This window comes from Microtus pennsylvanicus, chromosome 9, assembly GCF_037038515.1.
Source record: "Microtus pennsylvanicus isolate mMicPen1 chromosome 9, mMicPen1.hap1, whole genome shotgun sequence".
Lineage (NCBI taxonomy): Eukaryota > Metazoa > Chordata > Mammalia > Rodentia > Cricetidae > Microtus > Microtus pennsylvanicus.
Genome location: NC_134587.1, coordinates 65,397,181 through 65,412,516, shown reverse-complemented (window position 1 = coordinate 65,412,516; position 15,336 = coordinate 65,397,181).

Here is a 15,336-nt window from a genome sequence, read left to right as displayed (position 1 = left end):
TGTGCTTCCGTGGGGTCAGGCTCCTGTTCTACCTAGGCTCACCCCAAACCAGATGAGCACAACGTGGGCCTTTGCCTGTCTTCCCAAGCCTGTCCTGGCTAAAGTCCATCTCCATCTCACTTTCCCTCCTGCAGGGGATCTTCCTACACTTTAAGTTCCCATTGTTGCTAACACCACCACCAACACACATACACACACACACACACACAAAGGTCACACATCAAGGTGCCATCTCATCTTTGAGCTCTAACACCAAAGCCCACCACAGGTGGTCCCTGGGGCAATACAGGAAGGACGAACTACCCATCCCTCATAAATATCATTACAAACTGCAGTTTCCGTGTGACTCCTAGTGAACAGGCACTTGTTACCAGGAAGGCAGGGAGGAGAGGAGAAGAAGCAGGGGGAAAGAGGATTTGTCCTTTCTTTACAAACTTCTCACTTCTCTGACAAGCTGGAAAACTGGATCTTTTTCCATAACCATTTTCCCTTTCATTTAAGGAATCCTGATGAGGGGGCACTAAATAAGATTCATCCTTTCTGCTCCAGGCTTTCAGCCCAGCATGACCTTCACAAATGACCTCCTGTCAGGCTGCAAGTCAAGTCCTCAGGTAGCCAAAATGACAAAAAAAAAAACAGGCGTATACTTACCAGAGAACACCAGTGAGCCCACACCGACTTTAAATGCTTATTCTGCTGCCCACTGAATGCTGGTCAGCAGGGCCACACTGTTACACAAGGAAGTACAGTTTGTGGCCATGGTACTCGGGTGAAGCAAGTGACTACCCACCCCCATCCTCTCTGAGATGGACTGCCGTCTATAGGACCCAAAGGCTGATCTAGGAAAGACAGACTATTTCCCTCTTTCAGGGATAAGGTAAACCATCAAGACACTCTCTAGGAGTGAATTTAGGACCTTTAGCGGAATAAGCCCACAGTAGGCAAGGTCATATCAGCGCATTGCACTGCAAACCAATCCCTTAGGCAGAAAGTTATAGAAGCAACAATAAGGGTTAGAAAACTCAGCTCCGTGGCATTTTTGAGTGATTGGGTTTGATGGGCAGAGGGCAGCAGGTTGGGGGACTCTGGGAAATGCTGTTCTGCTCGTGATCACTGCAAGTCTTTGTGGAGGACATCTTGAGGAAGAGAAGCTATGGTTGGCAAAGAAGCAAACACCACTGTATACTCCATGAGACCTCGGTGTCTTACAAATCACATGGTCTTGCTTTTGCCTTGTTTGACAAGGTCCCCAAGTGCCCTTGCCTTGTGCTCTGTAAGATGGCGTTGCCCAGCCAGAGAGCACCACGGCCATCCGGCAAGCTTCAGATCAGCACCTAGCGACTCAGGCTGCTCTCTTCCCTCAGAACATTCGTGGTGGCTGGATGACTGTCAGGTTCCCACTTCCCCTCCAGAGAACAGACATTGCTCATTTGCCCCAGGTCCGCACCACAGTGTGAGCTCCACGCTGCCTTGTCTTCAGTAGGCTAGAGCTGACCTGAGATAGGCAGGCTTAACTCCTGTCCAGGAAAAGAGATAGAGTTGGGCGTGGAATCCCTTAGAAACCCAATGTCAATGCCATAGCAACAGAGCTAGGAAAGGCAGAATCAAGCCTGCACCGGCTTGCCTGTGTCCATCACCAGGCTCAGAGAAAGGAGCTGGTACAGCCCTGCTCGGCACAAGCATCATTCTCCTGATGGCAAGCATCCCACTAGTGCCTTCTCTTCCTTCTACACACGAGCTGCATGGAGGACCAGCTAGGCCTGGAGCTGAGGCCTCTCGTGGATTCTCCCCTCATCTCCATCCACCTCGTGACTTATCCTTCCCTACTGCTCCCCACATTCAGATCCAGTGCCTCCCCCCCAGTCCCCTGCTGCATCTCGGAGCAGTCCCTGCACCTGATCAGCACCCCGAGATGGTGGAGCTGGGTCTGTGTGCCTGTTGTGTCTGCCTCGTTCTCTTCCATCCAGACTCCAGCAAAGGCGCCCATTAACCCAAGTCCAAAATGGCCTCTTCCAAGTCTCTAGGAGAGAGACACCTCATGTGTCTGAAGACAGCAGACTATACTAAACAAACAAACATCTCTGATGCCCTGCCTATCGAAATGCAGGAGAACCTAGAGCTCCCAGGCTTGCAGGAAATCAGAGTTGGTTTCTGTAAGCTCCCTAGGACGGCTTTTTTGCTCTGTGGTCTGCCCTCATGATCCCTGGCCTGATGGATATCTGTGTCTGGCACTCGGCAGCCACTTCCTATATGGAACTCAATTTGGAAGTTCCCTGTACACCTCCAGGAATATAACCTCTAGGTTTTGGTCCAGACAATTGTCCCTGCTCTGGCGCCTCTTGAGGCAAGTCTGTGTTTGCAGACTGTCGCCAACACATAGGGACCTGGAAGGAAGGAACCATAGACATGACCACCCTGCCCTCAAGGTGGGGCAGGGTCAAGATCATGATGGGGAAACCCACAGAGACAGCTGACCCGAGTTTGTGGGAGCTTGTGGACTCTGGACTGACAGCTAGGGAATCTGTATGGGACCTCTGAATGTGGGTGACAGCTGTGTGGCTTGGTCTTTTTGTGGGGTTCTTGGCAGTGGAACCAGGATTTATCTCGGTGCATGTACTGGCTTTTTGGAGTCCATTGCTTATGGTGGGATGCCTTGCTCAGTCTTGATGCAGCAGGGAGGGGATTGGTCCTGCCTCAACTTGATGTTCCAGGTTTTGTTGACTCCCTGTGGGTACCCTTATCTTCTCTGAGGAGTGGATGGACTTGGGAGGGATAGGGAAGGGGGAGGAGAAAAGGGATGGGGGATTGTAGTTGGTATGTAAAATGAATTTAAAAAAATTAAAAATGACTACCCTGTTCCTTCTCATCCAAGGACCACAGTAGCTCAACCCACACAAAAGCTGAAGGGCACCAAGATCCCACATACCCTGTAAGGTCAGCTCCCACCACCAGTGCAGGTTCCAGATGGAGGAAGACTGGAGATGTGTTATGCCCAGATCCTCAGGGGTCCCCCAAAACCAACCAGGAAACTGAGTCCCGTATGTGAAAGCAAAGAGCTTTTATTCTTATTGAAGTTCAAACTTGGACTTTCCAGGTGACTTTAGCCCAAGCCCTCTTTGTACTGTCTGTTTTTAGACAGGTTCTCAATAAGTTGCCCATGGCAGTCTTGAATTTGCCATCCTCCTGCTGAGGCCTCCAAAGAAGCCGAGGTTACAGGCGCACTAAGAACGGGATTTTACATCTTCTGCGAGAATACGGGTTAGAAGGAAGCTATCTGGGGAGTCCTCCTTAAGCTCTCGCAGCACATACAGAAAGGCTCACCTGAACACGTGGACCTGACGCCAGCTGGCCATGCTCCTCTACAGAGCTCATCAGCTTTGGCTGCAGCACAAGCAATGCTTGCTCAGTCCCAGCAATCTCAGTCAGCATGACACATTGCTAGGGGCCATGGGTCATTCACAGGCTCTTCCATAGCCTGAATGTCCACTCACCATCCGAGACCATCCCCGGGCTAGGCGTGCCCTAGAGAGACTGGGCATCATGGGATGTCCAACTTCCATAAGGAGAAGCCACACTTCTTCAGTGGAGGTGTGGACAGACCCACGTTAGCACAAGAGGCCTACAACTGAACTTCACCCACACGCCATTCCTCTTGCCAACAACTCCGCAGTCACCACGAGAAAATGTCGATAAGAGGGAAGAGCTAATTCAGTTACCAAAGGCTCAGAATCCAGAAATCCAGAAATAACAGGCTTTCCGTGCCCCCAAAGGACCTGTTTTTATAAATAATTTTTAAAAATTCAATACATGTTTTCTCTTGCTGCTCAAGAGGTATTGGTGGTGGTGGGCCACTCACCAATACATGTGGGTGTACGCTGTCAGCTTTTAACTTTTGCTGATTCTATATGCTGCTTCTGCTTAGCTGTGCTCTGCCCGCCCGCTGCCCGAAGTCAGGGCTGTTCACAGCCCTTGGAAGGGCAAACAGACAAGCTTACGGGATTTGTCAGCCCCAGAGAGAACTCATCAGCTCCTCGGATATTCCTCTGCACCCTTTTCCTTCAATTCTTTTATTACACAGCTGGGGGGGGGGGGCGCAGGGAAGCCACACCTTAGACAACACACAGCCAGGCACACACAGCGGCCCAACACTAGTGTGTAACACTGTCAAGCAGGACACAGATCTTTGTGATCCTCCGCACCCTATCAAGCAGAGGACTACAAGACCCCTTTTGAGCTCTCTCCTGAGCTGCTTCTCAGGCTAAAAGCTTGACCACTGACCACACTGGGGCGAGCTAAGCACCACAGAGAATTTTATTCTAACATTTTTTATTGTTTTCTTATTTTGTATGTATGGGTATTTTGCCTACATACATATCAGTACACCATGTGTATGCAGGGTCCACAGAAGCCAGAAGTGGGTGTAGGATCCCCTGGAACTGAAGTTAGGGGTGGTTATAAATTGCCACGTGGGTGCTGGGAATTGAACCTGGGTCCTTGGGAAGAGCAGCCAGTGCTCTTAACCACTGAGCCATGGCTTCAGTCCATTTGCTTTCCTCACTGTTTGCTTTTAGATGGGGTCTCGTGTGGTCAGGCTGACTTGGTATTCTCTATATAGCCAACAATGGTCTTGTAACTTCTGACCTCCTGTGTCCACCTTCTCAGTTTCATATCCCATTTATATGGTGCGGGGGAACAAACCGGGCCTTCTTGATTCTAGACAAGCATGGTATCAGCTGAGCTTCATTCCCAGCCTACCCACTGGACTGTTAGCTGCCTGACTTTCATCCTCATTTCCCTTCTACTTACAATAGCTGATTTCCCCAGCTTTCTGGGATCTCCTGGGATGGAGGATTTTCATGCTAAAAAGACCAAAAGGGCTGGGAATTTACCAGAAAGTAATTCTACTGAGCTTGTCTTTTACCTTAATACAACCATCAAGTCAGAAGAGAAAGAAAATACTTCTGACTTAAAATGCGGAGGAAAAAAAATCAGGTGTGATAAGGGAAATGCCTGCAATCCCAACATGCCAGAGTCTGAGGCAGGAAGACTATAAATCAGAGCCAGGTTATAATTCATAGTGAATCCTGTCCAATTTGTGTGTGCATGTATATATGTATGTATGTGTGTATGTATGTATATATAGACATTTATATATAATATATGTGTGTATATATATAAACATCATATATATATATATATATATATATATATATATATATATATATATATATATGAGAGAGAGGCTGTAAAGATGGCAGTTAAGATCCCACACTGATCTTTCAAAGGGCCTACATCCGAGCATCTTTGTCACAGGGCTCACAATCACCTGTTAGGCCCTTCCAAGGTGGATCCCATACCTTGTTCTGGCCTCTGAGAGCCCCTACACAATCACACACAAGCATGCACATACGCACAATTTGAAAATAACAAAATGTTTTTTAAAGCAGTAGACGAAACACGTTCCCTGGGGCCAGCCCCTGCACCCTGCCCACACCATCAGTGGCGACTGAAGTCAGTGCCATGACTGTCGTGATGACCTGGCCTGCTCTGAAAGTGACAGCCCAGATCCAGACTCTAAGCTAGGAGCTCAGAAGAGGAAACCACCCATGGAAAGCCGCCGTGGAAAACTCCACAAGGATATAAACTCATGACCGCATCCCGGTCAGGGTTTCCAGGGCGCATGGAATCCGGGTCCTGGTGGAACTCAATCTTTCCAGCCGCTGTGACAGAGACAGGTCTTCTGGATTGTTTACACATTGGCACGGCTGAGGTGGGGAGGGGAAGAGATGGGGAGGAGGATGGGAGCAAAATAAACAGCTGGGCCTGTTCCTAGCATTGCTCCCGCTTCAAACTGAACGGGGGGGGGGGGGGGGGGCGGGCACGGCAACGTGATTGTCCCCAGCCCACGAATTTGTGTCTTTTAATTGACACGTCTTTAGCTTTCTTTTTTTAAGTAGCATTGGGTAAAATAAAGAGATTTCCTTTTTTTTTTCTTTTTTCTTACTCCTTGGCTAACTAGCGAAGAAATAAGCTCAGGGTTCTCTGCTCCTCGGACCTGTGAGCAACATAGGAAAGGCGCCCAAGTCACTGCTTCAGCCCTCAGGGCCAGAGTGTCTGCACCCCACCGAGGTCTCCCTCCGTTCCTCCAACATCCCTTAACAGTCTTTGCCCTGGTGCCCTAAGGACGCTTACAGACAGCTCTCCAGCCTTGATGGGCCACGCCTGGCACAAAGATGGGAGTTCTTAGCTCCCAGTCCTGAGAAATGAAGGTACAGCCCCTTCTCAGCATACACAGGTTCTCAGGGAGAGCAATAAAAAGCCCCCATAAAGCAAGTAACCGAGCTCTCCAACAGGATGGGAGGGCCTGCTTTCTGCCGGAGGCCTTCTGGGCACGTGGGGAGAAGGGGTTTGTGTGTCGTTTCTCTGCTTGGTCACCACCACTGCAAAGAGGTTGGCAATGTCTCCCTTCGCTATTCGGGTCCAAGCTTCCATTCGCAGTTGCAAGAATTTGGAAGTTTTAATGTGTTTGTTCGGTTCTCTATCCCTCAGAGGACACTGGGTAAACATGGAGATTGCTGATCGACCCAAGTAAGCGGAAGTAAATGGGTGCAGTTGAACGTTGTGCGCCCTAGAACACACTCAGGATTGTAGTTGTATATTCCCAATAATTGATAACTGAAAGTTTATCGAGCTTAGTTCGGTTTGGGTTTGAAATAAGCAGCCAGCTGCCTCCGTCTCCTGTGTAATTCACGGTAACCCTGAACCCCGAGTCTAGGCTGCAAATAAACCATTCCTTCCTTGTGGAGAAGGAATTCGCTGACACTCCAGGGTCTTGTTGATAGCCCCAATTAAGACATTTTCTGCGGTGAACTGGTGAAGCAGGCTTTGGATGTGTTTCAGTCCCGCCCCCCCCCCCGCCCCGTTTCGATTTAGGAGCAAAAGCTTCTCACACCCTTCCAACCCCACCCCCTACTCCCCAGTGTTCGTAGGGTGATCGGGAGAGTCTGAACCGAGAACTGGCCTGGCGCCATCGGCCACAAGGTGGCGCTCGCACACCTCCCCTGATGCAGATCCTCTTAGCAATGGATGCTCCATCTGACCTGGGGCCCTGAAGTGCAAGTTTGAGGTGCTGATATGTATCCTGTTACTTTCAGTCGAGCTCAGAAACGCCCACGTGGATGGCACATGAGTCTTGCTAAAAGCTAAGCATATACAGGACCGATAGAGTTTTCCCAGCAAATTACCAGCTCTCTCTTGCTGGTGTCTGGCTCTAAAGGTTCGTGAAGATAATTACATGTTCAAACGCTAACATCCATTTTACATAAGACGAATGTGAAGGGTTTTTACTTCCAATAGTAGACATTCAAAGTCAGCATCAATGAGACAACCATCCAGTTTAACATCAAACTAAACTTAGTGCTCAAAATCTAGACTCCTTACTAGCTACATACAGAAAAGTTCAGAGGCCCAGGTTTACCAGAGTGCAGCACACCGCGCCCCCCGCCTGCACTCTATGTGCTACAATACAGTTCTCCAGCTTCGGGGAAGGGGCTGGAGGTTGAGAACACAAACACACACAGAGACAGACACACGGACATCTAGTCACTGGTAAAAATGCCCTCTCTTTAATAGAACCATGGAGGTTTAAATACCCAGCAGTCAATGGCCAACAGGTGAAAATCCCATCCTCTGATGCTCTAGGCAAGGCACAGCTTTTAGTAACTCCAGTCAGAAGGCTCTAGCAGGAAAGAGCAGCTGAAGGCCAGGACTCCAATTGTTCCCAACACCAGAGGGCAGATGCACAGGGTTCCTATTGCTGCGTTCATGAAGAAAAAGAAGTCAAGGAGCATAGCACTCGTCCTTAATCCATCCCTCAGGGGCAGAAGCTCATAGATCTCTGTGAGTTTGGGGTTACAAGAGGCATCTTTCTCCCTTTGTTCTCAGTCAGGCCTCTCCAAACAAACATGGCATTATCTGAGAAAGCATCAGGGCACGTGGGGTCAGAATGAGAAAGGTTCCTGAGTTGTCACGCAGGCCACCATCCTAAATCTAGACCTGTGGTCCCACGTGTGGCAGTGAGGTTGGCTGGCCTGGCTTCATCCTGCTCTGACCCTGCCAAGCTCTGGAACTTCAGCAAGGGCTGTAACCTTTCAGTGCGAAACTTTCCTTTCTCTAACCTGGAGCAGTATTAACAAGCGCTGTCCTAGGACCAAAAAGGACTCAGTTCAAGGAAGCATTTGGCCAATTGGAAAGTACAGTGTGAGTAAGCACGGTTCTCTGAGGTGGTGGGAAGGCCTGCTGGGGCGGGAGGGGGGAGCGTGTGAGCTGTGAGTTCATCAGCTTCACGATAACTTTAAACACACATCCAGGGCTGGAGACACAGCTCAGCTGGTTCAGTCCTTGCCGAGCATGCGCTAATGGTAGGTTCGATCCACAGGACTACAAATGTAATCCTAGCATTTCGGTGACGACAGGAGGATCAAGATTTCAAGGTCATCCTCTGCTATACAGAAAGTTCTAGGTCAGCTTGGACTGTAGGAGACCGTGTCAGGGGAGGGTGGGGAGGGGGAAAGGGAAGTAGGAGGGGGGATGTAAGAGGGGGAGGGGGAAAGGAGGAGAAGGAGAGAATAAACATATCTGTTCTACCAGACACACTTGCAGTACCCACACAGCACCCCCTTTCTGCCCTGTGCCCTGACTAGGACAAGGACAAACCGAGCTTTGTTCAGCCTCAGGAAGGCCTCCTTGCCCGTCACGTTGGCCAAAATGCCCAAACTCTCCTTAGACCAATGAGAAGCTCACATGAGGTTGAGGTCTCTAGACTAAGGGGAAACAAGAAGAGCCTAGAACTTCCTTCGGTAAAAAGACGAAAGGGTATGGTTTCTTTTGGGTCAGAGAGTTCCTGACAGGATTTTCCTTTCTCACCAGGGACAGGAGGAATGAAACATGGCCTCCCCGTGATCTCAGGGCAGTATCCAGTCAACTATGATATATTTACTGAGAAATTTTTAATAAATAAACCACAGCCTTGAACCCATGTGCCCTTATAAACCAGCCGGTTCTCATGGGGCGAGTTCATGGGCTTTTATGAAGCAGCACTCTGTTCTCATGAGAATTTTATTAGAAATTGGAGACTCGAAATGCATCAAGCAGGAAATTTATGAGGCTGCTTGGGAGCTGTCCCTTTCATTTTGTCATGTGGGTTAATTTACTTCTTCGTCTTATGTTGATTTACTTTATACATTTTAGTCTTGAGCACCGCCTTGAATTTCTCAGCAAATTTAAGCCAGCTAATTGATTCTTGAACTTTCTACTTTCCATTTTTACCCTCCTAGTCAGATGGATAATTATCGATAGTCTATAAAAGAAAGTCCTCAGAGTCTCTGGGAAATACAAATGACTAGACAAAAACATGGCCTCAGCAGGCCTTCCCAAACATCTGAGGGATGAACCAGGATCATGGTGGGAAGCATTTTGACAACCACAGACAATTCTTCACCTCTGTAACCCACTCCATTCAATCGTTGCTTCAAGGACCGTTTTAATTGTGTTTTGCAACGTACCCAGTTCGAAAATCGCACTTACTCCCCTCCCCTCTAAAGTCCCTATTGTTTACCATCGTGTAACCCAACTTGGACACAGCCCAAACCCAGAATAGATGTTTGTCCCGCTGAAGTGCAGAGGAAGTGTCCCAACACGTTTCTGCTCTGGGCCTGTTCCAGTGGTTCCGAGACCTCCCTGTTAATGGTGTGAGGGACGACGCCAGGCCGGAGTGGCCTTGGCTGGAGTCTAGAAGTGTGGGTGAATGATACAGGAACCAGCCCTCTATTAACTAGCTGACCCCTGGTCGTTGTTTGCACCTGATTCCTGGGTATCATGCCCACCAGAGGTGTTATTTCCCAGTCTCTATATTTAATTATTTGGCTGTGACTGTGTTTTTCCAGCCAGATTCTTTGCCTATTAAAGTTGCTACAATGACCTGGATGGAGTATTTTAATATCTTCTAGCCAGGGTTCCAAAACACCTAGATAGAGATTTTTGAAAAGAATACCACACACACACACTCAAACCTATGGTTAACATTGTCAACATGACAGGATCTAGACTCTAGAATCACCTAGAACACAAGTCTCTGGACAGGTGTTGAGAGAGTGTCCACACTGAGAAGGCCCAGGCTAAAGGTGGTGCCACCATCCCATGAGGTCCCCAACAGAAGGAAGGAGAAACTGAGGAACTGAGTTGAGTATCATCCTTCAACTCTCTGCTTCTTGATGGCAGATGTCACGTGACTAGCCTACTCCCTGCTGCGCTTTCCCATCTTGATGGCCTGAACCCCACTGTGAGTCAAAACAAGCCCCTCCACCTCTAAATTGCTTCTCGCCAGATTATCTTGTCACAGCAATGAAGAAAGAACATAATACAATATTCCCAAGGGAAGCATGCAAGAAGGAGCACCCGGGGCCAGGCTTCAGAGACCACCCCGCAAAGCACTGCCATTGTGCTGGAGAAATGCTTTGGGTGGCAACTAAGCCTACAAGAAGACAACACCCCTCACCACAGGACAGCAGGAAAAATGAGGTGCAAGTGACGAGGTGTGCCTCTCAGAGAGACTGAAGCCAGAACACTGACAGCGCTGGATCACGCTGGCACGGACATGGAGCAACAATGCTAGCGGGAAAGCAAAATGATAAAGATATGTGGGAAGACAGGTTGACAGGCTCACATACAATGAAGCTTGCTGCCGCCACCAGGGCCTGCACTACCTACCTGATTCTGAACTTTTACCCCAAGGAACTGAAAACTTCTGTCCACATGAAAACCCCCACACAGGGATGGAGGTCTAGCTCAACAGTGAAGGGTGTGCCTCGCATAGCACAGCCCTGGCTTGAAATTCCTAGCACCCCACCAACAGAGGAGGAGGAGGGGGAGGACTTTAAGTGGATTGCTGGATGAAAGAGGCTGTGTATGTGATCTCAAGCACCTAACACTGAACATGTGAAACTATGGACTCAGTGAAAAGCCAGTGGCTGATGGGGACGTGGGTGAGCAGGTGGATCCCAGAGAATTGGGGGGCAGGCACTCCTCTCTACGGTACCACGGTGGGTGATGTCATCACACACTTGTCCACAGGCAGAGGAAGTGCATGTGGCACCACGAATGGGCCAGTCTAAATCATGGGTTCTGGACGATGATGTTAATGTAGCTACAGGACTATGACAAACACATCCCTCTGGTGTGACAGGCCAAAAGCAAAAAGGGTTGAGGAGCAGGAGGGGGACACATGGGGTATCTGAAAAATCTGGATTTTCTGCACAATTTTGTTGGGACATGAAACTATTATTTGGTTACAGTCTTTAAAGGGTAAGAATCCTGAACAATGACCATAAGAGACAACCTGGACTTAGGAAACAGGAGTCCCAGGTCCTCTGGAGTAAAAAACTCTGCTGCAGGAGTGAGTCTTTATTAAAAGCATAAAGGCAAATCAATCAAATCCTCTCATTGGTACTGAGCACATACTCCACCCCAAAGGGGAAAGCGTATTGCTAATACAATTTAGGACAATAAGGAGAGCTTCCTGGAGGAGGAGGCTTGACTGGGACTTAAAGGGTGCAAGTGTGTCTGTGTCTGGCTCCTGCCACCAGGAGACTATAGCAGCTATAATGAGACTATAGCAGCTGCCTACAATTCAGGTCCTTAGCCTGGGATTTTTGCCTCTGGAGTCTTCCCGCAGCTGGCCTCCTGTCCCTGAGAAGTTAACAAATTGGTTTTCTTCCACCTCTGTGTTTTGATGGCAGGCCAAGGAAAGCATGTAGGCACCGAATGAAAACCAGCCCGAATCCATGTTTCCAGGGAGCACCCACTCAAGCAGCTCCCCAGTGCCTTCCTTGTGGTGGCAGGGATCTGAGTGGTGAATTTCAGCATTCCACAGTGCCAATTAGTTCAGTCTCCCCCGGGCTATTGGAAACAACAGGCAGGTCTGGCAGGGTCTCCTTCAGCCCTGGAACATTTCCAGCCACCACACACAGGCCTGGGAAAAAAATCTCAGTCCCCCGGGACAAGCCCCAGAGGGCAGCACCCTCCCTGGTTGAGGCAGGAAGTCCCAGAGTAGGGATGCCCTAGGGTAAACATAGCCAGGAGACTCAGGCTTAGCTCATATGCCTCGCGGCATCACAACTCCCAGTTGGGTGGATGGCATCGACCCTAAGGGAAAAGAAGAAATTTCCTCATCACAGACGATGTTCCAAACAGGCGCCCACGGGGTCGCCATACAGCCTACCAGTCCCCATAACCCTTGTCACAAATGATCCACACTGGGAAGGTAACCTCTGATTCAGTAAGCCTGACTCATTCCCTCATATGTATTGGACGGAATTTTGTGATCCTCCAAAGAAAATCCTTCTATTGAAATTCCCAGGGTGCCGTCCTTGGGTAGCCAGGCCTTGGGGGGGGGGGTGATTACATTCTAAGAGTGGGCTTAGGACCCTTAAAAAAGGCTATGGAGAACTACCTTGTCTCTTCTTGGCTCTTCCATCATGAGAATACAGTACCATGATGCAGTTCCTCAGCAGACTGTGGCTGGATCTAAATGACCTTGACCCTGTTTCTGTGTTGTTTACAAGCTTCCGGATCTATGATCTTCTGTCACAGCACCCGGATGGACCAAGACACACTCTCTTGTGCTTTTAATCAACTGTCCTATTTGGGGCTTAGCTTGTTGAATGCTGCGCCAAGTACACGCTCCTATTTGTAGATAAAGAACTCTGAAACCTTTAGATAGTCTCTGCAGGGTGAGAGACAAGGGGATGAGCCTTTATCGACTTCTTCAAGAAAACTGATGACTCAGACAGATCCCGGCATCACTGTCCTCAGATGATCCGGATATTCTAGACCTCTGTGAACCCCCCTCCCAGTCTCTGCCAGGACTTCACTTGAGAACATTGCCCAGAATGTGGGAGGCACAGGTCAGAGTCAACGTGCCTGGAATCTCTGAACATGATCAAAATAGAAACCAGCTTCGTCTTTGAGTTAGAGCAGAGAAGCGGCCGGAGTCCAGCTGGCTAGCCAAGCTCTCCACGCTGAAAGCGAACCTATCTTTTTAAAGATGTCCCTGCTCCAAACGTGCTGGTGTTTGACCACTTATGGCAGGAGGAGAGCGAATCACTGAAACGTGAGCTCTTGGGAACCGGGGCCGCAACTGCCTTACCCCTGTCCTCATAGCCCAGTCCTTTGGGCCGCTATCAGAGACCGCCACAGACTGGGAGGCGGACAAAGAACAGAGCGTTTCTCTCACAGGGTTCTGGAAGCTGGAAAGGTCAAGGTCAAGATGCCAGTAGATACAGCATCTGATTAGGACTGGGTCATCTTGTTACTGAAGTTGTTAGGGTCAGAGTCGGGACCCTGGCAGCCCTCACAAGCTGGGCTCAGCCATTCTTCCTCAATAGACCAATTAAGGAAGCAAGCGGCAGCGAGGAACAGAGAAAGGAGATTCATTCAGTGTGAGCACACTGAGAAAGGACATGGCGCTCCAGTGACACAGTCTCCCCCGCCCTCCCCCCCCCCGCAGGTCATCTTAGGGTTCCTGAGGTGACATTTGGGCTTAACTAGAAGGCTAGAGGCGAGCGTTAGTGAAAGTGTGGTCCTTCCCGTCATCAACCCGCGGCTGTCTCTGCCCTGTCTCTCCTGTCTGAACCAAATGAAATCTTTTAGGAGACAAGCCCCTCTCTGGCTGGCACCAGGGCCCCACACTTTTCTTCTCCCAGCGTGAGAGGCCTGAGAAAACTCCCTTCCCTCGTGTCTTTTGCTTTAATAGTGTGATCACAGAAAAGACCCAAGTGTCTGTTTAGAATATCTTTATTCCTGCCAGGACAGTTCCATTCCGGAAGGGATGAGTGCTGTCCTCACAAAGCAGAGGCGGCCCAAGGTGAGAGGAGTTTTATTTAATTTTTTATAGCAATGTTTTTTATTTGAAAAATTGTTCTCGTCAATAGATTCTGATCATGCTTTCCCCCTCCCCCAACTCTTCCCAGGCCCTCCTCAAGTCCCCACCCACCCGACTCTACACTCCTACTTTCTTAAAAAAACAAAAAGAAATAGATATAAAAACAAAAAGCAAAGACACACACACAAAAAAACCACAAAAGTGGAAACCAAAATATACAAGGGAAGACCACCACAAAAAATGCCGAAACAAAGCATTAGGAGACAAAAAGTCCACAAAAATACCATTGAGATCATTTTCGCTGGCCAACTACTCCTAGTCACGGGCCTGCCCTGAGGTGTGGTTGATAATCCTGGTGAGACTTGACTGGAAAAAGCTAATTTTTCCTTTTCCAGTAGGTATCAATTGCAGATAGCTTTTAGATTAAGGGTGAGAGCCTTTGTCCACTTTCCCTGCTCAGCGCTGGGACTCTGTCTGGCTTGAACCTGTGCGGGCCCTGTGCATCTGCCACTGTCTCTGTGAGTTCATGTGAGCCTGGCTGTGTTTGGAAGACAATGTTTCCTTGGAGTCAGCCATCACACCACAGAGGCTCGTGCATCTTTCCACCTCTTCCACTTAGCTCCCTGAGTCCTGAGGGGAGGGGTCTGATGAGCCCCCGTCCCATTCAGAACTGAGTGCTCCGTCTCTCGCTCTGCACCCTGTCCAGTTGTGGGTCTGTGTGTTAGTTCCCGTGTACTTCTTAATCTGGTGATGGACGAGTGAGGCGCTGGTCTAGGGGTATGACATAATATCACTGGAAATCATTCTGCTATGCCCCTTTAGATTACAGTGGTTCTCCGCCATGCTAATGCTGTAAGCCTTTAGTACAATTGCTTGTGCTATGGTGACCCCACAATCATAAAATGATTTCCTTGTTACTTCGTAGCTGTAATTTTGCTACTGTTATGAATCATAATGTAAATATCTAACATGCGACCCCCAAGGAGGTTATGACCCACAGGTTAAGAGCTGCTGCTTTAGAACAATAGTATTTGGCTTCCCCCTAGGCCCATGGCCTACCCAGTCTCAGGTTCTTGACCACAAGAACGGTATCAGGCATGGGTTGCACCTTGCAGAGTGGGCTTTGAAGCCAATCAGAGAGTGGTTGGTTACTTCCCCAGCATGGGTACCACTATGGCAAACAGCATCTCTCATAGGCAGGTCACTGTTGTAGGTCTCGTCCCAGGCTTTGTAGTGGGGTTGATGATCACCTTTCTCCTCTGGTAGTGTGTAGAGTACCTTCTGGTATCATCATGAACACTAGGGTGAAGGCTTGAGATAGGCACCAACTCAATTTCTCCATGTTCAATGGGATATTAGTTATCTTCAGAAATTGGGCTTTACTGTCAATTTGTGGA